Raw genomic sequence first — 24,742 nt, forward strand, 5'->3', positions numbered from 1 at the left:
AACACTGTAACCTTGAATGATGTTATAGCTTTTGGGGAAAAGGCAGCCACATCTTGATCAAAATTCAACTTTTTAGCAAAGAATACCACTAGTAATCATGGTTAACAGCTCCACTTTTAATGGTGAAATCTCACAGATTATTGTAAAATGAATCCCTTCTCATGTTCACATTATTTTGGCATCTGGTTGAGTTTTCTTAAATGGAGATATTTTAAGATCTTATGAAAGAGCCATAGATACCATCACCGTGGTTTTTCCCTTCTATGACAGGTCACTCATGGACTCAGACTTATTTTAGGTTGTCATATCACTACCTTGTTTTCTGTCGTGGCCTCATCCCCATCTACCTGTTTGTTCCACATTATTGACAGAATGCTGGAGCCTTGGATGCTTTTCTGCCTGCCTGGGTGGATCTGCCTGAATAACTGTTGCATGTCCTGTTCCTTGTTCTCTGAGTCATGCCCGCCCCAGCTGTGTGTTTTTGCCAAGACGGTGCACAAACAAGTTGTTCATTGTTTAATCTGTCAGTGGGGCCAGGACTTGAAGCTTCCACAGGCTTCAGGTAGAATTCAATTCTACTCTCTTTTTCACTCTTCTATTTTAAGTGTTTTTGACCTCAGAGAGAATTTCTTTCAAATAATGCTCCAAAAGGAAAACTCTCCCTGTGTGTAAATTTTCTCTTAAAATAATATGTATGTTTTCAAATCTCTTCATTTGTCACTAGAGGGAATAAATATTAATTGGGAGCTGTGGTTCGTACCTGCTTTGCAGCAGTGTGCCTATTAGATGCTCAGTGTGGATGGCAAGTGCCTTGTGACTGCTAGGGATGTCATTTGAATTTAGAGGCGTATTGGAGAGCTGCACGAGAGAATGAGGTAGGGGAGAGGAAAAGAAAGGGGTACTGCTCCCTCACGGCCAGAGGCCAGACCATACCTGGAGCATGGTGGTTCTTTCTGGGTATGACCTTGATTTCAGGATGGGAAGCTTGAACTTCTGGCAGCTGGGTGAGGAAGCTTGAAACCACTTCTTTCGTTAATTTAAACATATGTGTTGAACCTCTAATCTGTGTCTTCTCTAGGCAATGGGGATTTTAGTAGTGAAAAAAACCCCAAAAAGCAAAAACCCAAACCTGATAAAGTCCTGGTCTTTATGGAACTTACATTCTGGTTGGGGTGATGAACATAGGCAGACAAATAAACAGGAAATGGTTGTGTAGTAATACGTGCTGGGAAGAAAAATAAGGTAGGGCAGGTGGACTGAGAATTACAGGGCTGCTAATTTTCAGGGAGTGTTCAGGGAAGTCCTTTCTGAGGAAGTGACATTTGAGGGGAGACCTGAATGGGGGGAGGGAACAAGCCATAAATATCTAGGGGAGGGACATTCCAGGCAGAAAGCATAGCGAGTGAAAAGGTCCTGAGGTGGGAACTTTGAGGCCAAAGTACAGTGAGACATTAGCAGTGGTAGGAAATAGGATCAGAGAGAGAGGCTTGTGGGCTCTGATGTGGGCACTGCTTTTGTTCTGAGTGTGACTGGAAGATTTTGAGCAGGGAAATGGTTGATCTGCAGCATAGGCTCATCTAGCATCTGTGCAGACTGTACTGTAGGAGGGCAGGAGTTAGAGAAACCATAACTGTTCAATGAGTAGGAGAAGGTATGGGGCAGGGAGAGCGGTATTGAAGTTGCTCCAAATGTCTAAAGAAATTTCATGAGTAGAAATTTGTTTTTCTTCTGTATATCGTCTAGTACAAATATGCTGAAGTTATTAAAAAAAAAGAAGGAATTTCAGTTTAATTCGAAGAGCACTTAAACTTGCTTTTTCTCTGATTATAGAGGTAACGAATGTTTCTTTTAGAAAATCTGTAAGAAAATAGTAAAGTATAAAGAAAATATATACTCATAATTGCACTGTTCAGAAATGAAAAAAAAAAGACTATCAACATTTTTTTAGACTTTTTTTCTGTGCATGAAAATGCACATTTTAAAAAAGAAAGCAGACTATTTTCTGTTATGTAGATATTATTATACTGTTGGCAACTTGGCTTTTTCACTTACCAATATTCCATGACTATTTTTTCATTTTATGAAATAGCATAAGAGCATTATTTTTAAAGTGATTTCACTGTAGTCTATTATATGTGAATATGTGAACCATCATTTAGTAAAACTATTTTGTATAGTTGGGCAATCAGGTGGTTGTCAGGTTTTTTTTCTTTTTTATTATTATAAATGACATTGCAAATAACTTCCTTGAACATACATCACGGTGTGTATCTCTGGTAATTTCCTTTAGACAGATTTTTAGGATTTCCTGCTAGAAATGTATGCACACTTTAAAGGTTCATGGTTTATAATGTTAAGTTTGTACCAATTCACACTTCTACCAATTAACACATTCCATTTATTTCCAGTTTCTAGTTAGAGAAGTCTGAATTTGGAATGATGTCTACCAGCAGGAAGGGAGTTCTCTGTCACCAGAACCATTTTAGTAGGTGCTAAAAATTCACACGGATGGAATATTATTGAGTAAAATGTAGTTGAGTATCTGAAGAGTTAGTGAGATTTTAGAATTCTTTTCCAATTTATGATTGGGAGTGGAGGGAAAGAAAGATGGAGCAATGTTGAAAAATCCTGTATCTGGGCTCTGTTCTATAGAGATTATTCAGTTATTTTTGGTGCTAGTTCACACAGAGCAATAAAAAACAAAAAGTAAAAAGAGTATACTCAGAAATTTTTTACATCTTGTTGGAGAGTAGAATTTAACAGAGGTTAAGTAGGATAACAGAAGTTGTAGATATGCTTTAATTAATAAGCACTCAATTTAAAATAAATTTTATATTGATGAAAAGTGAACTATGTTGTTCTTAGACCTATGTGCAAAACACAGCAGCACATAACCCAAATATCACATCTTCATCAATTTTTTTGTGGCTTATTGATTTAACTTTGCATTAATTAAAAATATTATTAAATGCTCACTAATTCTAGGCAGTCTGCTGGGCTCTGGGGATACAGCATCAAATAGGACATGATTTCGGCCCTCAGTGGACTTATAGCCTGTGGTGGGAGACAGGCAAGCAATTCAACAAATTCAGTGTGATGAATACTGTGATGAATTTTGCAGAGCATCCACACAGCATCCACATGGCAAGCTATGGCAAAGAGTGGAACAGGGTATTACCATACAAAGATACATGGGGACAAGTCATGCCTCATTACAGAAAAAAAGCATTGAAGGGAAAATTAGGAGATCTGGGTTTGTGTTTTGGCTTGGATAGTGTTTGGCTAAATGTGGTCATTAAACCACATCTAAAATAAATGAGAAAAATATTTACCTAATATGGTTTTTGTAAAAATTGAATAGAATAGCATGTGAGAGCAGCCAGCACAGTGAAAAGCATGCACCAAAGCTGAATAAACGTTAGATGAATCATTGAAACATATGAATAGTTTGCTAGACTAGATCTTCCTGAGAGGTAATTTCATAAACAGTCCACCAGAAAAGCAGAGTGAGACAGTATTTATTGAAACTAGAAATAGACTCTTTTGCTACATCCAATGCATTTTCCCCAAGTGGTATTTTCCACATAAATCTGAGATCAAAATCATGTATTGTATATGAATTTTCATAAAGTTAGGATACAAACTAAGATGTGTCACAATTGAACATAACCCAGAAGTCCAATGAAAGTTTTCTATTCACAGTGTACATTGGTAGGAGGAATTTCTCTGATAATTGTCCCATGTCTTGAGCAGCAGCACAGAGATGATTGCTTTGTGCCTAATGATTGGGAAGCTCAAGTTAAGTTTACAGATAAATAGAGACGAGCATTGAGTGTGCCAAAATACCTCTTCAAGGAAGGACAAAAGTACTCCCAATCAGTGGAAACTTAATAGAAACTCTTGTGGGCTATGGCTGTGGAGGAGGCAGAATTCAGGACTTCTGTCTCTGTGAAGTTGCTCCTCTGTTGTATTCCAGACTGTCACTCCCTCCCCATGACACCAAGTCTAATACATAGAGGACAAAGGTGGTGTCCCCAGGCTCTGCATTGTGCAATGGGAACACAGTCGCCAAGTTCTGGCCTTCATGGAGTATGGAGCCTAGCAGGAAATATGTCTATTAGAAAACAAACACAAAAAGATGACTCATGGATGTGGAAGTTCAGAAAACTCAGACAGGTTCTAGTACAAATGGACCCAATCTCAGTGACCCTGGCCCAGAGATTTTTCAAAATATGAGCGTTAGCTCTGAAAACTATCCTTATAATAAATCTGTGGTCAAAGAAATTGTTAGTTTTCACACGGAGTGGTGATGTAGCAATTACTAGGAACCCAGAAGCCTTTATGCTATATGTAGATGACCTTAGCTACTGATTTGGAACTAATGTCAAATCAGCCTTAGGTCCCCAAATAAATACAACCAAGTGACAAAGGGGAAAATATTAAACTTTGTTAATAATCAAATCATGCAAATTTGAACAACTTTTTAAAACTGTTAAATTAACAAAGATTTAAGCGATAATGTTCAATGCTCGTAACAGTCAAAAGACACTCTCATGGCTGGTAGGAGTGAAAATTGTTATGGTCTTTCTGAAAAGCAGTTTGGCAACATGTATTATGAGCCTTAAAAACTTCAGACTTTTTGATGCATTCCTTTTAAGACTTGATCCTAAAACAAATCCAAAATATAGGGGAAAAAAATCAATGTATTCAAACATGCTCATTGCAGAATTACTTAGAACAATGAAATCTTAGAAATAACCTACATGTCCAACAACAAAATGATTGATTAAATTATGTGCATCTTATGAAATCTCCATGAGATGGGGCCAATAAAACTGATATTTAAAAGGCTACTTTGTTATAATGTTAATATAAAAGCTTTACTTTTGGTTTTCAATGAAAGAAGCAAGTCCTAAAGCATTAATAATGTGCTACCATTTAATGAACAACCCAGCACTTTGTGCCATGTGACATCTAGTACTGCGGGTTTCAGTTTTTAAAAATGTACTGATAATTAATACCATTGCAACTTTGTAAAAATAATAACCCAAAACTTTGCAAAATAAAAAAGACTGGAAAGAAATGTGCCATTTCTTTAACAATGGCTAACTATCCATGGTGGGATGGGTGATTATTTTCTTCCTTTCCTTTTTCTTCATTTTTCAAATATGCCAAAATTAGTGCATATTACTTTTAGAACAGACATATGGACATCAAGCCTGAGGGTTTTTAAAAAAAAAATTTTTATTTTTTTCCTTTTTTAAAAAAGCAGTCCTGTTTTCTGTTCTGCTAGTGAAGAGAAACACTCTTTGGTGAAGAGAAAGGCTGAAGCATCGGCTTAATATATAGTTCTTATATGGCTTTAAAAAATCAGAGACCCATAGATTCGTAGGGTTAAAAGGTCACTCATTTAAAGTCAATACCACTTATTCCAGAACAAGTAAACAATTATTTATCAAGTACCTACTATGTGTAAAGCCCCTGGTACATCAATTGCCTACCTGCCTTCCATTGGCAAATTCCTACTTGCTTGATCTTCCAGAAAAGAGTCAAGCATCACCTTCTTTATCCATAGACTTCCTTGACTTTCACCTGTCTTCCCCTCCCCTGTTTCCAGTGATCTGCACTAAGGCCCCTTCTGTCTGCTTCAGAGGAGATTATTTATTGTGATCTCTCTGAGGACAGGGACTGTATACCCAGTTCCCAGAATGTGGTGAATTTGTAGACTGTTGAATGAATAAATGAATGAATAGTTATTGAAGGCAATATCATACGTGCTCTGGAAAGACAGAAATTAGTATGAGAAATGGTATTTGCCCTAAAAGATCTTATGAATAATTGTAAAGTGAAAAGCTAATTAACATTGCATATTTAAAAACTAAAAAAAGACAGCAATAGATATCACATGGTTCAATGTGCTTGTTAAATAAACGGCAACATGCAATTAATGCTTTAAGGGTAGCTTTTTCTATTGGAAATTAAAGAATACTAGAAAAATAAGATATCAAATGGCTTGGATGTACTTTTATTAAATCACTTGATTTTATTTTATGATTTTTTAATCAGCAAAATAAACTATTTAATAATTATATTTTCTACCTATATGAATATAAAAAATTGATTAAGAAATCTTTTAACTTTTTTATCATGACTTATTTCCCAGCTGACCTGTAGATAAACAAGGGTCAGAAAATTTAATGTTGTGTCTAAAACACATGTTTCTTTTGGGTAGGATGGTGTGGCTGATAGTCTTTGTTCACTACTGGATTATGTACCACATAAATTAATAACAGTTCTAAAAAGTTCAGCTCTTCAGATGGTTTATGAATGGCAGAAAAGAACTCAACTTAGATTAGTAAGCATGAGTCTCCTTTTCTATATTTGGAAATTGCATACGTTCCTGAGTGGGGAGAAATTCGGGCTTCCTTCCCTAATCTTTTGTGCAAGGGGGTTTACATATTACTGCGGCAAGAAACCAAGAGGATCCTCTCATGGGTTTTTCCCTTTTTTGAGTTGATGGCTTGGCGAATTTTCCAGATTATGTCAATTTACATTCCTTCCTCTTTTACCACACAGGCAGAGACACGAAGGGTATTCTTTCCAACCTTTATATTGTTTTTCAATGTAAATTACATCAAAATTTTAAATTGTTAAAAAATTAATTTAATAGATAAAGTGTACCATACTTGTAGATGCCCGTTAATCTATAACCATAGACCACGGTCTGTTAGAGCCCTAAGCAAATGGCAGAGGAGTTCAGATAATGTGAGACCTAGAACTTGGTTTCCTTACTGTGATGGATAAGGCATCTCTTGAGATAAATATATCTGTCTAAAAATATCCCTGAATAATATATATGTATACATTTTTGTTATGAAGAAAAGGATATTTATAACATCATCTATCAGAAACTTAGATGCTAATTCTAAACCAAGAGGAATCTAATTATTTCAATGCTGCCTAGGAAAATGTGTCATACAGTTCAAGCAATTAGGGAAAGACATCAACAAAGAGAAATCTCTTCTAGTAGAAAATTGTAAATAATGAATTTTATTCAAACAAGCAAGACCCTGAATTATTATAAAGTAAGCATCAATTATACATATAGTTTAATATTTTATCATAACATTTACATTAGGATAGCAGTAAGTTGTGCTCCAGAGAATTAATTCATATGGCTTGTTGGGCTTTTGGGTACCTTGCCTACCCCCTCAGTGGCTCTTGGAAGGTAAAGCTGACATGGTGTCCCTTGTCAACCCTTGGGAAAATGGGGAGCTGTTGCAGCTTGTAGAAGTCCCAAAGGCTCAGGAGAGCATCACAGTACAGTGGGACTTATTTTAAACAGAAGGCAGAGAACATCTACAGTGCTGGAGACATTGCCAAACTAGACTTTCCAGAAGATGAAGGCCAGGTTGGTAAGAAAATTGGACACTGTGTTACCTGAGGTCAAAGTGAGGATCCAGTGGAGTTTTTGATAGGTGTTTTCCAATCCCTGTGGAGCTGCTATGTGGAAGAAGGAGTAGCCCACAAAGACAGCATTTTTTTCAGAAGACAGAACTCAGGTCAGTGGGTGGAAAATTTAGGAAGACAGATTTTGATTCAATATTTATGTAATCTATGTTTTTCCATGTTACTTCAGGAGACAGCATGGTGTAGTGAAAAGAGTCAGATCTATTTTCAGATGCTGGTTTCACATCTTACTAGTCATGGATTTGGAGCCTGTTGCTTAGGTCCTCTGAGACTTTGCTTTCTCCACTGTAAACTAACAACCCTGATACCAGCTTCATAGTGCTGTTATCAGCATTAAGGGTGAGAGCACATAGAAGAACAAGTATAATGATCACAGATGCTTGTATTTTGTGAATATTGTTGTCATTAGTATTCAGTCTCATAGACAAATAGGGCCACAGTGGCATTAATGAAACATTTCCCTACGTCAGCTCATTCTTGCTCTTGAGGATGACTGGTCTTGTCAGATTCTTCTCAGATAGTTCTGAGAAGCCTCTGTACAGTCTCATGTGTGGAAGAGGCTTTTCAACTACTCTACGGGTTCCACCATTTGTTATCCACTATACCTCTCCTTTGTAGTCTGATTCATTATGACAATATCTATAGTGCAGGCCACTGATTGGTCAGAAACCTAGAGCACCTTGATGATCATATATTCCTTCCCAATCCAGCTGTAGACTAGTCTTGTTCCTTGCTGAAGAAATTGGTAAAGGGCCACAAAAAATGTTTACATTGTGTAATGTCGAATATACCAATTATCCTGATTTGAGCATCACATATTGCACACAGGTATTGATATTCAATTCTGTAGCCCAAAGATATGTGCAATCAATTATGTTTCATTAAAAAGAAAGAAAAAAAGAAAGAAAGAATTCTAGCGGTGATATGCTTCTCACAATCAACTTGCGTTTTAACCCCGATGCCAGCTGGATTCAGTGAATTAGCACTCAGTGATCCTAATATCTTATGTAGAAATTTGCTTATTATTTTTCCTTTCCGTGCACTTACTGCTTCAAAGGACTCAGTATTGAGCCTACAGGGGCTAGAGGGAAATATGGAAGACTGACAATGTGGTATATTCAACATGGCCTCACACTTTGACACTATCTTATTGTCCTTGGGTTAAATTTATGTTTCCTGAATCTCTCTTCCATTGGTTAAGCTGACTCTACTACCTCCACTGGCTTGACAGACACATTTGAATCCGAGGGGTTCCATATTTATGTTCTAAGGTTTAGAATCCTGATGTATAAGGGAATATTAATAATTAGAATTACCCTCCCAAATGAAATGAGGTAGCTCAAGAAAAAATAACCTCCTTCCAATGGAAATATGTAAGCAGAGGCTCAACACTCATGTGGGGGATGGCAGAGAAATAATTGTGTATGTGATTCTATATGAAGGAAGGGCAGAAGGGTGGACTGAGTATCCAGTAAGGTTCTTCTTACCTATAATGTTTTAATGCTCCCTGAACAATTCTGCTACTATGTTAGTATCTGTGACAGGATAAAGAAGATCAGGAACAACAGCCACAGTGAGCAGAGGGAACTCATGTGCATACACAGGCCCACAGAACACAACATAACGATCCTTTGTTGAGAATTGGTTTGGTCCTTTCTTCAGTTTTCTCTTAGTGATTACTTAACACTGTTAAAAGATGTTTAGCAGCCATTCGTACACCCAGTAATTCAAATATGGAAGATATTTGGTAAATATGCGAGTGAGTAAGTGAATCCAGAGAATTGCCACTTTCCACTCATTTTCTACCTTACACTACAAGGTATGTTTAAGAGTTTATCTGCCTTGCCTCTCCAAACATAGGGCAGGGCTCATGGCTCACCCTTTCTTGTGGCCCGCGGGGATTCCAGCTTTGTCATTCATAGAAGGTGCTCAGTGAATGATTGACATCACAGTTTCATCCAGGACAGATGACAGTACTCACTCTGCTAGGTCTAAAATGGCTCTGCTACGATCTCTGACACTTCAAAAGTCCATTTTTAATGCATAAGAAGATTCTGAGTTGTTCAGGGTTTTGAATTTTTTGGTTTGGTACCCTGCAGCTCAGAAGTAAAATTGTTTAGATCAAAATAAACTGAACGAGAAGAAAGAGGACCCTACGTTCTAGTTCTAGTGCTACTAATTTCTAGACAGATGGTCTTGGACAAATTAACTTCTTTTGAATCTTTGTTTCTTCATCTCTAAACCCCATTTAAATTGAACTATAGTGGTATTATTTACTTAGCGAAGGACAAAGAGATGTTTATGTACTATACTGAAAAGGTCAAACAGATGGGATCATTTTAGATTGAAAGTGCATGTGTGGGAGTCACGCCTTTTGCGAGCCACATAACTTCCCGTGGGGTCTGCTAACTTGCTGTGTGCCCAGCAGGAGCCCCAAAAGTCTTGTCATGGTGATAAATACGACACCGTTAAATAAGGCCACATTTAGCACAAAGGGAAACCTGGGAAAGAAAACAAAATGAAAATCTAGACCTCATCTTGAGGTACTTTGTGTGACTTTGGATAGGTCAATTTACCACTTTCAACTCTTGACTTGATTCACAGAAAGAACCTAGCAAAGGGAGGGAAGGCATATAAGCAGAATAGCAGAAAAGATTGTTGAGCCCATGAGGTGGGAAATACAGCACTCTGGAATGTATGACCCCTGAAACTCCTGGCTTCTTACATCTATTCCCCCAAAGGGACATACTTCCCATAAAAATTACTGCTAGACAATGCTCATCAAGGCATTTGTGGGAGTCGCTGGATACATGGTATGTTTGAATTGGGATGTTTAGAGATGATGTTAGATTAACCTCTTCATTTTATAGATAGGAAAAGAAAGTCTCAAAGAAGTTATCGAATTCTTCAAAATTATATCATTTGTGAGAGAGCTAGGACCAGGTTTTCAAGGCTTTAAGCTACTTGAGAATAGAAGTCTGTTTTTACCTATTTTGCTTATTTTTGAGTTTAAGTGACAGAAGATAACCTTATTTTCTTGGTGTCTTAGTTTTATAATGGCCTTGCTAATGCCCCTCATATCTTGTCTGTAGAAACAAAACAAATCAAAAAAGGAATTCACTTCACAAATATATTATGTGCCATCCAGGCACTGCCCAGTGTTGGGCATTGGTAATACAAGCTTGCTGCAAGGTACTCGTTGCCCTTGAATAGATTTCTTTTTTCCTTCCTTCACATTATTGATATTAAGCAATCTGCTTAGTCAAGAAATGACAACATGTTGTAAAGATATATGAATGTATAAAATATAGGCATTCAATTTATGACTCACTCTTATAGTGGCCTTGATATAACACAGTCCAAAGAACAATTTCCTGCATTAGACATTAACTACCATCAGTTTTTTCTCTCAGGAAATAAACAGCCTCTGTCTTAGAAATAGATATTTTCTTTGCTAATGAACTTTTTACTCCTTGGGAGTGTTTTATTCAAATCTGAGACTACAGCATAGAAGGAGCGGCTTCATAGGGAGGAGGAAATAGAAATGACATCAGACCCTACTTCCCTACCCACCTGTGCATGGATGTGGGAAAAGGGTTATGAAAAAGACAGCACTTGCAATAGCACAGTCCAGGGAACTGGGTGTCAAAGTCAATGTCCATGTCAGGATAGCTGCCCACGCTTCTTGTAATGTCTTGAATGCTCTTAATCCTTTTGCAAATACTTGCTTGGTTGTAAGACAAGCCAAAACAGAACTGATGGTGTTTCAGCAGAGAAAGAACTTGTGGCTGCTTGGATAAAGTCTAGCAAAGAAAACTGTCTCTTAATAATATAAAAAGAGTTTTTCATTTAGAGCTAGTGTAGAAAATATGCCCCCCTGAAACTCTTTTATTATTATTTTTCTTTTCAAAAAGCAGAGTGACCTGAGCAAGATTAAATAAGCAAATCGATGGCTTTCTGGGTTTAAAGCTGCTGATCTCCCTTTACACTGAAATTTTGACAGAGATTCTGCCCAAGAGAGAAAAGATGAACTGAGTCCCATATGACACGGAAAGATGCAGGACAGGCAAATGAAAATAGTCCCAGGAGAGCAAATAATCTCTCCAGGCCTGCAAATGATTTGCTTCTGCTCTATAGTTTGACTCTTCCTAAATCTGATTTCCAAAACAAATTAGTCCACCCCTGAAAAAAGGATACCAACTTTCCATCTGACAATGATAAAAATGTCCCTGTCTGCATACATCTGATGAGTGAGTGTCTAGGTCATGGAAACAGAGATACCCTCTTCCACTTTAATGTTTGTGTTGATAGGCTCTGTTTGGAAGATTATTTCTCAATGTCATTATTGATGATATACAGTGAGAGAAAAACAGGAGGAAGGAAAGCAGAGAAGGATGTGCTAATGTTATGATGTTTTAGTAGCATTTTCAAATCCTAAGTTCTTCTACCAATCAGACCATGTCATTTAAATTTAAGACTGTAATGACACTGGCTTACAGAAATATTTTTACTTGTGTGACTTCACTCATCCCTTGATGTCAAAGTTCAAAAGGGTGTGTAAATAAGATGGGAGGAGGGACCCATTATCATTGACCAACAACAACGGCAGCAAAAGTAGCTCAAACTGTCAACAAGTCTAAAGCTGAAAATAAGCTGAGGCTTGTGAAAAATACTAATCGATACAAAAATGACTTTAAAAGCAATATTCAGAGAAAAGAGTAATGAAGATCTGGTCCTGGCACAGATAGTGTAACCTTAAAAAATGTCCCAGAGAAGGCCTGTCAAGGATCTTTCTGTTAGAAAGTAGCAAACAAACATCTCCAATATGACATGACTGAAGCTCCAAATTAGTAAATGGATGGTATGAAAACATCTGTCTTCTTAACTCATGTTAAGTAAGTAAATTAAGGAAATTTTATTTTTAGAACACAACATTTTTGTATATTTGGTTGTGAAATTTGTCTATTATGGAAAACTATGGAAAATGGAAAATATCTCCCCCTCACCTTACAAAACATAGATGTAAACTAGTATTGTCCTGTTTTTTTTTTTTCTTTTTCTTTTTAGTAGATGCCAGGAAAAATAAATAAATAAATAAAAAGAAGCTAGAAGACCTTAATATACCTTTATAAAACCTTTCTAGAAAATTATATTAGTTTATCAACTTATTTTCATGACTTGTGAGTATTGAACATAAAAAAGCAGTGATAATTAGAAATCAGCATTTACTCATTAAAACTATTTGTGCCAGAATAAACTCACTGCCTTTTTATAGTCTCCAGTCTTCAGTGCAGAATTTAATAGAGTTGTAGGTTATCCATATAGAAATATGTGGAAATAAAGTCAGAGGATAGCAAGTTCATGTGAATCATCACTGGCTGAAGGGCTGTATCCAAGAACTGCCATAAAATTTTGTATGCCCAGTGGGGAGGGTCTCTAGCATGTGTAGCAAGGCTCTGTACTGCGGTGGTCTTGTTGGATGCCTTTATCAGTGAGTTTAGTGATGAAGTAGAAGTTTGCTTACCTATTCTGTGTCAACTACCAAACTGGGCAATATACAGGAGCCCCACTGTGTCACTAAAAGGATGCAGGGCTTGGAGCTCAGGTGAGTTTGAATTCCAGCCTCACACTAGTTGCCTGACTCTTGACCTCCAGTTTTCTCATTTGCTAAATAGTATTGGCCTAGAAGGAAAGTGAAGATCACATGAGTTCATGTGTATAAAATGCTTAACTTAAAGTCTGTGTTCCCTCTCTTTCCTTTCTTCTTGTAAAATGGGTTTTAAAAATGATTTTAGGTGAGTCAACCAGTGGTTTGGTTCACACAGAATTAGAGCCTTCAACAATAAGTGAGCCCAGTGTATAAACGTCTACACTACCTATATGCAAGGTCAAAGAGGACCTTACTCTTTATGGGGGGTGCATTTAAACTTCACTACTAGCAGTGTCTGGTTATTTTTTCAGTGTTTCCACTTAGCAGAAATACACACACATACTTACTATACCTTCTTTCCCCTTCTTTCTACACAAAAGTTAACATGACAATTTCTGTCACAAAGGTGCCAATATACACTGTTTTCTCACTTAGTGTATCGTGGATATGAAGACATCAAGCGTGTGAGAGGTTAACTCCTTGTCTGTAATGAACCCAGTCACTCAGACCAGGTTTTGCAGGTCAGTAGGAGTTTGCCAGACAGACGGAGGAGGGAACGGCTTTCTAATATGAGGAAACCAGGTATACTAGAGCCCACTCGCCCACTTATTTAATTTGTTCAGCAAATGTCTATTGAAACTTAAACATGCCAGGCCATAGGCTAAATATTTTTTGTTCATTGTGTCATTTAATTCTCACCACAACCTTATGAGGTAAATAATATTATTTTCCTCATTCTACAGATGAGGAAATTGAGGTTAGATAGACTAAGTAGCTTATTCAAGTCAAAAGATACTTAATAGAGGAAGTCAGATTTGGAGCCAGCAAGTTTTGCTCCAGAGTCATTCTATTAATCACACACTCAGCTTCCAGATACAGGCTGGGTTGGAGCAGAGAGGGTTCTAGAAGTAGGGGCAGCAAGGCAAATGCCTGGGGGTGAAGGAGCATGTGTGTAGAGGAGCCGACACTCTCCTTGGCTGGGGGCATTGAGAGTAGTAGCAGTAGTTGTATTACAGGAGCGAAGTTGGAAAAGACGTGGCAAGAGATGAGGCTGAAGATGTGGGCAGGCACGGCGAGGGTTTGTGAGTTGTGTGACTCACGTCCTGTTCCTTGTGCATGGGCCAGATAGCAGTGACTGTCTTCAGCCTTTGGTAGTAACCTCACAGAGAAGCCTGCTTTGCCAGGCCTGGAGGCTGGGACTGGGAGAGAAAGACTGCAGGTTGCATGGGGTCATTTGCCACCAGAAACCTGCAGACTTAAACATGCTTGTGGGCAACCCAGAGTGGCACCCTGGATTCCCTGGGCAATTAGGGGGCAACTGAAGTTTCCGAAGCTCTTACAAGCCATGGCTCTAACTCTTGATTGGACTGGGGCAGCATACCTTGGGTGTATCCATGGCTTCCGCTGAATGCCAATTGTGAGTGTAATGTCATTACAGGGCAGCTTTGTCTTTGTCCCTCACTGTCTCTTTAAATTGATTCAGTGGGGGAAGCTCTTCTCTTTACAGTGATTGGCAGCCTCCATGAAATTCTCTGGTCACATTTGATAATAGAGAGGCATATCTTTAAGTCACAAAACACTGGCAACATTTGAATCATGAAAAGGTGGCAGGGAAGTCCTCGCTTGACTGGTAGTCTCCTGATGACCCAGCATCACCCTCTCTCTGGACTTGGCAGGCGGTGAGCAGGCTCATTCTGCCCTGGATGCTTTCATGGCTCTTAGAAGACCCTTCTCCCCATGCCCACCCCCAAATCAGTGAGGGTCTTTTGGTTAGGTTGACCTCTGTGCAAACTAGAAGGTGTGTGTGATCTGCTGGGCCCTCCTCTCAGAGGGACCCAGGGAAGCCCTCGGCCGGCTCAGCTCTTTTTGGGCTTCTCATGCTCGACTTTCCCTGGTCTCCCAGGTCCTTGACCCCCACTCACATATTCTTGGTTCTGGTGATTCCAGGCCTTCTGGTGTCCCTCTCCCCTTCCCCACTCCCCTCACTCATCCCACCCTCCATCTCAGCACATCCCTCCTTTTTTGTGCCTTGTCAAAAAGCTAACCAGCCCTCTCTTGCTCTCTAGGTTATCAGGTGGGAGTCAGACACCAGTCTAAACCACAGAGGACAAGTACTCAGTACTTGGAGTAGCTGTATTGAAGTTATCTTCCTCTGGCATGAGTTGAGGGGCCAGCACCTGCTATTGCTCTTTCCAGAAAATTCTTTCTTCAGTTTAGGGGTTTGCAGGTAGGGGTATCTCCCACTCCCTTGGAGCAGAGATGGGGTAGTTGTGACTCAGAGAAGAGGCCTCGTCAAATAAGTCCTTTCCTGTCCTAAAATTCTCTTCTAACTTCCAACTCTACACCTTTTTATACCTTCTATGTGGTTGAGGCATTTAAGTCATCTAATGTAGATCTTGGCCATTTGCTTTGAAACATTTTTGCTTATTGGTCTATCTACCCACTTTGGAATGTGCTGGTCAAAACTTCCATTTCAATATCAGATACACCATAGATATTATCCTTTTTCTCTGCTTCAATGAGTGTGCTCTTTCTAGAGTACACATATAACCAAATGACTCTCCTACTTAAAACCCCTCAATGAGTTCTCAAAGTCCAAGGAAGACAATAGCATCCACATACACAGATAAATAAATCATTGCTAAATTAGATGCATAGAATGCTGAAGCAGGGAACAAATGGGGAAGGGGTGAGGGGGGAGCAGCCAGGTTCTCTAGCCCCCAGCCTTAGACTAGCAGCATATAACCAGGAAGGTTACAAGCGTGCACTCTGACTCCAGAGTGTCTAGGTTCAAATTCCTGCTCTGCCATCTACTAGCTATTTGACTTATGAAGTTACTGATCATCTCTGTGCCTTGGTTTCTTCATCTGTAAAATGGGGGTGATAATAGTTCCCTCTTATGGTTGTTGTGAGTTACTGTTTTTAAGGTGCCTAGAAAAATGCTACATATATAATAAGTGCTACATAAAGTTTCTTAACTAAATATAAAATGTTACTTCCTTTTCCTGCAAGTCTTAGGCTCTTGCCCTGACTGACTTAGAGTTACCCTGTGTTACTCAGCTTAGCCAGAACCTCTTCTGAGAAGCCTAGAATGATCTTCAAACTTCGTTTAGGTGTTCCTCTTACACACCATCGATGCATTGTATACGCATCAATATCCCCACGATGATCTCACTGTGTTGTAATTGACCTCTCCTGTAGACTATAAACACTGTGCTGCTACAAGCAGGAACCATATCTCACTCATAGTTGTATAAACAGAGGTTTAGAGTGTCTGATACCCATTAAATATATGATGAATGGATAAATAAATGAATAAGTGATAGAGAAATTCTGATAGATAATAAAACTATGTACTTACAATTTGATTGTTTTCTTTCAAGAGAAGAAAAACCTTCTCTGGTTGATTAGATTTTTCAAAGGTTTTATTCACATTATAATCTCCCAAGTCATTTTTAAGGGAAAGAAGTTTAGGGATTCATCTAAAACTCAGATTTACAAAAAGCTAAATTGAGTTTGACTGATTACTACAGTTTTTACCACACTCATCCAGTATATTGAAAATAGGATTCAATTCAATATATATTTATTGAGTGCCTTTCTAGGCAAAGCACTGTGAAGGATATAAGCATGAATAAAATATAACCCCTGCCATGCAGGAACTTAGAGTCTAGAAGAGAAGACAGATGCACAGGGACCGGTAAGACAACGTGGAATACAACAAAGGTAGATGACTGGGAGTTCTAAAAGAGAGGGGTTTAGTTTATTAACATTTCTTTTCAAGAATCTGTTTTTTAAAGTGAAGTCCTAATTCCTAATTACTTTGCTTCTTTTTGATTTATTATTAACTCCTTTTCACCTCCAGAATTTACTGTGCCAACTGTATTGGAAGAACAAATTCTTGATTATATAATTCACACAAATCAAAAGGCTATTTTACAACAACTCTGCTTTTCCTCTTCCCAGATTCTGTTTTCTTATCTTTTGAATGAGCCTAGATTAATTTCTATAGCGTGTGGGTGGCAATGTTCCCTATATAGGAGACCGATATTGTCAGTATAGAATTCTAGAGCTTGAAAGAAGTTCAGAGATTTCTGGTATATACACTCATTATTTTATTGTAATTATTTTATTTTCTTACAAAAATCGAGACGTAGGATAACTTGACAACAAAGCTAGTTACTAGAACAACCAAAAGAAAACACCAACAATCTGATTCCCCGTACAATTCCTTTTTTTCCCATTATACCATGCTGCTTCTAAAATAATTTTAGACTATAGGAAATGCAGTCCTGGGGAAGATATTTATAACAAGTCTCTGGCTCATTTAGCATGCTGTTGTTTGGGATATCCAGCTGCACACTTTGTTCTTGTCAGTAATAAATTATTTCCTGACAATTTGGTTGATAAACGGGATCCCAGCCTCAATGATTTGCACACATCTTTTAAAAAATGATCAGGTTAACTATTCTAAATAGACTTTTTGTCCTTCACTTATCTTCCAGCATGAAGAGAAGAAAGATTTGAGATCTTCAATAAGAGTGTAAATCACACATACAGACAGAACACTGTTTATACAACATTTAGGGTGAAGGCACCCTTTTATGAGCTTTGCTAATCCAATAGAGATTCTCTGAAAGCCACAAAATCTTTCCTGTGGCCTGAAACTAGCTAAGTTTACTTTTCTTGCTTCCCAGTGGGCTAAGATGCAAAGTACGTGGACATCTCAAATGTTTGAAAAGCAAAACAGAATCAGGAGGAGGGGGTAGGGAGGGGAGCGTAGGGGTGGCCAATAAGGATTCTTTTACAACTCATATTTCTCTACTGAAAACTGAGATTTCTGGTCACATTAGGGCAGAATAATTGATAGCAGCTGCAGATGGGAAGGTTTGAACATGTATCTCCCCAGGCAATATTTTCTTTGGTATTCTCTACGGTATGTCGTAAAGTGTAGCAGTTTAATATTGAGCTATAGTTTCCTTAGTTAGCTAAGTGGATCAAAACAATAAGACTTGCCTTGTTGTATGCTCTTAGCCCACCACTGTGTGGCTATGACATTTGCCTGGCATTCATGTTGGTGATGTTGGGAATCCCTCCTGCAGTCGGTGGTGAATAAACACAGAGTGAACACTGGCTGGCACCATTTTGACCTGGAAATCCAGAATCCTTGGCCTGATAAGTCAGGGGGAATCAGACTTACAGGAATAGCTTCCCTCTCAGCTCCCATTGTTAGTAATGGCAAGAGAATGAAGAGCATGTTGATCTCTAAGTTTTAGGACAGGAAATAAACAAGTTATAATTTAAGAGATAATAATAATTCAAAATGGCAAAAAAGAGTCCAATATATTTCCAAACTTATGAGCTAAAAGGAGGAATATGGGAGTTCTTCAATATGGGTTTTCTTAAAAGGGCAGGTCTCTGATCTGTTTAACAAAATGTTTTTTTAAGAACTTCACATTCCTTCCTTTACCGAAGGGTTTTCATTTTAAATGGTCTTCCTGTGGTAAATAGAATGGAAAGGATATGAAAAGGCTATTAAAATGATTACAAAAGTTCAGGTCATAAATTACCTCTTGATTCAGACTGTCAGCAGGTAAGTCAATTGCTTCAATGTTAAGACTAATCGGCTAGACTAGAGAATTGGCTATAAATGACTTCAGACATCTGGATCAGATATAAGTCATCAGGTTGGCCAGTGGGACCCAACCTGCCCCAAGCAGTCCCCTCATTTGAGCAATAGACATTAGGTGTTATTGTGTTACTGGTATTTTGCGGTATCAGCTGGCCACTATGCCACAAAGCATGACGGGATTAAAAACAGACGTAATATGGGATAATGGTGATTAGCAGCCTGGGTATCTCATCGGAGAGAAATATGGCCAAATCAAACAGTTAGCTAGTGAATGTTTACCATGGACCTGGTTCATCAGCTAACTAAATTGTTATTGGATTGCTATGCTCAAGAACAGTCATATTTAACCATTTTGCATGCTTCCTAAAAATGCCTAACCCAGACACACCATCTTGCCCAATATCCTCCTTCCCTGCCCCTTGCAAAAATACAACACCAGGAATGGTTTACACTCCATAGTGGTATGCGTGTATGTATGAATGAATTGCCCCAAAAGAACCAATAGGTTTTTAAATAAAGAATTTCTTGGGATCAGAAAAATGCAGGATCAAGCCAAAGTGGGAAATGAAGTCAGTAGCAAGGCACCCTCATCTGACTTAATGCTCATACCTTTGGGATTCACTCAGCTCTTGTCCTCTCCCTGTAAACATTGCTAATTGGTTAAAATACAATAAAACCAGGACAGTAAAAAAAAAAAGCCTGCCTTACTCATTGCATCGATTTGGTGATCAGCAAAACATTTTTAATATGACAATGGGCTTATTCTCTTCCAGATAAAATTTCTCGTAGTCTTTCCCCTAAACTTCTGATAACTTTTTACTTCAACAAAATACTCATTTGAACTTTAAAATTATATTAGTGCCAAATACCTCACTTAATTCTGTGGTTGCTAAAAAAGGAGGTGTTCTGCAAAACTAAATTTCCTAAATTTCAGAAAGTTATATATTTTTTAACTTCAAACCTTTTAGAAAATGGGCTTATTTTTATTGGAAACCTTTATAATTATATTTGAAACTTCTCTGCTTTCTTAAACATCTTAAAGAGCATATTAAACATAACTATTTTTATGACTCAGGTATAACCATAAATATAAATGTACCAATGCACTTATGGCCTGTTAAAAGCATGGAGAAGTTTTCCCTTTCAATAAATCTCTATATTATCTCCAATTACTATATTTTATTTGTCTGCTTTTAGTAGTTTTTCTGTTAGCTATTAATCCTTGTCATTCTTGGTGTGCCTGTTCTGTTACTCAGTTCTATTCCTTTTTCTTTTACAGCATTAATCTGCTATGGTCTAGAAACTACATAGCTAACATTCTTAAAATTTTGTGAAAATAGGAGAAAAATGCTTTATGGAGTGAATGGGCTTTACCGTCTGGATGTCAGGAAAATGATTTTTGTTGCCCAGAGCCCTTATTTGCTTATGTAATGAAGGGACAAAAATTATTTGCTTTCAGTTGACACCAGACTCTTTTTATGGGAAAGTCTTTGAAATCTGCATAACTCTGCCACTAATGTTCTAGGTGCCTTGATACCCTGGGGAGTGTAAAATGAATATATTCATAGTAATATGGGCTCTTTTAGGCATGCAAAATGTACATCCTAGTACACATTCTCAGGTGGCTATCCTGTGAGAAAAACGTGGAAATGTCAGGAAAATAAATGCTCAAAGTGTTGACTCATAAGTGTTGTGTTATATGTTTTGTTTTAATATTAACTTAGCTATTTTTAGTTAGAATAAGTTCAATAACAATCACGTGCTTATGTTTCTGTTTATGCATTCTAAAAAGGAGAGTTAAGCCAAACTTCACTGGCAGAAAAAACCATAAGTTAGATGACAATTAAAGGTAGACAACTTATTGCCATATAGAAGGATGTAAAAATCTCAAAATCTTTGCATGTGGGAGGATTCTATGAAATCTCTTGCTGAGTTTTCTTAAAAAAAAATGTTTAGTCACTTGAATTAAAAATTTTCCCCCTCAGGGAGTAAGTGAAAATTTTAATGTGTGTTTCTGACTTATTCACACCTAGTATAACAGTCTTTTCTTTATAAGTAAGTTCTACATCCTAAAATACTAGGATGCTCTGATACCTATGGCATATTATAGACTTCTTAACAAGTATTTCAATTCTCTTATTTCTGATCCAGGAAGTCTCTTTAGTGGGTCACAAATGAACTTTAATTGCATTTTGAAATTAAGAACATGTTCAATTGGTTGCTAAAGTTGAAAAATCCGTAAAATGAAGGATATTGTTTCCCTTCTCAAATAGAAGTTTTGCAAAGTCATTACTTAGAAAAGTGCCCTAGGAAAGCATATATGAAGTTGTAGTTCTTTTTAACAAATTATTTTGTCAAAGTTGTTTCTCTTTAATCTTTTCTACATTTTTTTCCCTCCAAGTTGTTTACTTGTGCCAATGTTGTTAAAATTGTGTGGTTCCTTCTGCTGGGTGTGTGTGTGTGTGTTTGTGTGTGTGTGTGTGTGTTGGTGGGTGGGTGGGTGAGTGGAGTATGAGGGGTGGGTTGTGTGTAGAAAATTGAAATTTGGAGGTGTGTATTTGGTGATGTGTTTGGGGAGTTGATGTCAATCTTGAGAGCTGACTGCCTTCAGCTTGGCTGATAACAGTTATTTTTCTTTCCTGTCTTCTTCTTCCTTTTAAATCACTAAAAAGGTTAAATGTTCTCAGGATCTAATTAAATCTACTTGGTAGGATCTGCATTCAGTTGCGATGAACTGTTAGGACATTGGATTTACACAGCTATGGAGTTAGTCCCAATTCCCGCTTTGACTTCACATACGGTAGTTTGTTTACCTCTTTTCTGTGGCTAAAAATGAAAAACAGTAAACACAGAGACCATTTGCTCTGCATTTTGCCATCTTTCTGAATATTATGCAACACTTTGGCTCACTGGGCAGAAAGTTTCAGAGTCTGAATCCAGGACAATTGTCAGTTATGTGTGATCAGCTAGACCAACTTCACTTTAAATATTAAAGAAGTGTCCCTTTAAGGCACCTTCTCTGACCTCCAGTGCAATTTATTTCACAGGACATGAAAAAGAAATCATCAAAAGATAAACTTCCTGAACTGTATTTGTGAGCTAATTCTCAATCTACTTATAAATGTTATTAGGAGTATTGGCTAAGTACTACCACATGTCAGGGCAGTATTTAGAGAATCAAAATGCCATACACAGCATTGCAAATTCTGTCATCCTCAGTCATTTTAACTTTATACTTGTGGTGTGTTATGAAGGCTATTTCCCCTTTAGGAACACGTGCTGTGTGTAAATTATTAACTCATTAATTCCTGAAGTCCTCAGGCCCCAAGGACACACAGTTTATTTTTCTCTAGCTTGCTGGTTTCATAAATGTGGAAACTAGAAAACTTGTAGCAGGAAATTAGTGCTAAGCCAAAAATAGAATCCAGTTCTTTTACTTTTAGTATAGGATTGAAGACCTTTTGCCTGGAAATAAATTTATGCTATTTGTGGGCACGATATCAATTGAGATTAGGGAAATTGTTTTTGACTTACTATAACTTTTAATTATTTGAAATTGCTTTAAAGTATAAATATGACATTTTGGTTTTAGGAAACATACTACCCTTAAAGCACTAACACTAAGTTGGAACTCATTCAACGAAATTAGTAATGTGCTGGGAGAGAGAGTTTGATGAAGTCAACACATATGTTTGACTCCACATCATGTGTCCCATGAGTCCAGTTGTCACCTACTGTGTGATGCTTGAAGAAGTCAAGGAGTAGTAAAACCGAGAGGAACAAGTCTTGAAATTTGAAAAAGAGCAAGTTTATGATGATTTTTGTTTTATATCTTTCGAAATTCTCCAGAGGCCTCACAAGCTATTTGGCATTTTCTGAAAATAAATTTTCTACTATATTCTATACTATTTGCTACAATTCTATAATATATGTTATAATTATATGCTTAATGACAGCTCGTTTTAAGATCATGTGTGAAGAATGTATTACAAATACACTTTGAGGCTATGACCACAATAATAACAAAATAGAAGGTAGCTGCATCTAAGATTTTGACAAATACTAACGAAGAATTTATTGAAGTAACACTGATTGAAAAGGTACAGATAAAGCTAAGGAAATAAGAGGAGAAAGCAAACCCAAATAGGTGCAATTTAGGTCCACAGTAGAATATCTGAGCATTTACATGATGAAATGCTTCAGGCAATATTTTACATTAAGCATTTTCTAAAGAACTGAGAAATTCTTCTAGGAGTTCCTCAGCATTACTGTTACTTTTTTCTTTCCTTAATATGCTTTGAGCATCAAAATTCCTGTGAGTATCAGCACCATTGTAATCATGCTATATAGATATGTTGCCAGTCACATGAGTTTGCAAATTAAAAGAAAGAGACAAATGACCAGTGGGCAAGGCATAAAAAGAACGCAGTAGTTTTACACTGGAGAAACAGGAAAAAAGACACAGGAAACTATATTTTTACTGAAGATGTTTTTCCTTTCAGGTAGGCTTTCATATCTCAATTGTGGAAATTTATGAACATTCATAAAAAAATGTGATGCAATAGTGGTTATTTGCATAGCAGAATGTGGCTGTTGATTGTTTTCTAGATGAAACAAGATTATGCTAATTAAAGCTTACTTGGAGATGGTGATGGAGGTAGGGTGATGAGCAGAGTGAGGCCTGTAATGAAGGTTTAATGAGGGAAGCTTTGTATCCGGTGGTTCTCAATCCTGGCCATTCAGGAGAATCATTTCAGGAGCTTACACAAAATACTGCAGTCTGCCACAACCCCCTCTCTGCAATGCCCCCACCCTCCATGTTCTGATTCAGTCCAGAGGGGAAGACAAGCAAGACATGCAAGAGTTGATTTTCAGTTTACCAACTGGTCCGATGACTAGTGCTAAAGATTGCTTAGAAATAGCAAAGAGGGAAAAAACCATGGAGAAAATTATCGTACAGAGTGGACCAAGATGGGAAAGAGAATGAGTTGACAGAAACAATGGGAAAAGAGGCATGACATTTATGGACAAATACGTCCAAGGAATTTAATTGAGATAAAGAGAAAGTGAGTAAATATTCTCAGGAGACATATTCTTTGCTATGTGTGGTATAAAGTAGATAATTGGTATTTCTGGGTTAATCTCCCCGAAGCCAGCTTTTTCACACTAAATTTCCAGCAACTGCTAACGAGTTCCACTGTGCATTCAACTAGAAGCCTCTGAAATTGGTACCAGACAAAGAAAGCCCTCAGGCACTCTCAGCAGGCCACAATATTCTGGATCAATTAAGTAAGAAAGGAACAAAAGGACTAAATTGGTAAGCCAATGGTAAGACTGAGAGTATCTATGAGGTTTCTACCCCAAAACAAAATAGTTGAAGAGTTATGCAATTTGTGTGAGGTTTCTGAGGAATCTTTATTTTGCAAGATTTGTAACACTATGTTATTTTGGCTGAAGCTACCATAAAAACAAAGTCATTTCAGACAGTACAATGAAAATCTTTGCACTTTTTCTGTGTTCTAACCACAGGGGCCTATCATTCTACAAATATATCAGGCCAGACTACCTACCAGCTTTAAAATCTCGTTCCGAAAGGCACCTTCTCTGTAAAACTTCCTGCACTTGGTGAAAGACAGTATCTAGGTATGCTCTTATCCAGAACACACACATCTTTAATATCACTCTTCTGTTCTGTTTACATATTTTCTTCTTTTTTTTTTTGCATAGACTGAGAGTAATTGAAATAGGGTTTACAGCCAGTGCCTTGCAGAGTGTCTGTTTTTAATTGCATTGGAAAGCTAACCTTCTTTTTGGTCACTAGAACCTATAATGAGAGAGAGCTCAACAAATGCTTGTTGCGTTAAGTTTACACCCTTCACCTATTTGGAAATTTTCCTTTTCCCCAGTCCTGTAGAAGCAACTTTAGTTCTGTCAGTGGAGCCTGTCCTGCAGTGAGTTTTTGGGTGTGTGTTCATCAGCCTCAAGAGGTG

This window comes from Cynocephalus volans, chromosome 5 (assembly GCF_027409185.1).
Source record: "Cynocephalus volans isolate mCynVol1 chromosome 5, mCynVol1.pri, whole genome shotgun sequence".
Lineage (NCBI taxonomy): Eukaryota > Metazoa > Chordata > Mammalia > Dermoptera > Cynocephalidae > Cynocephalus > Cynocephalus volans.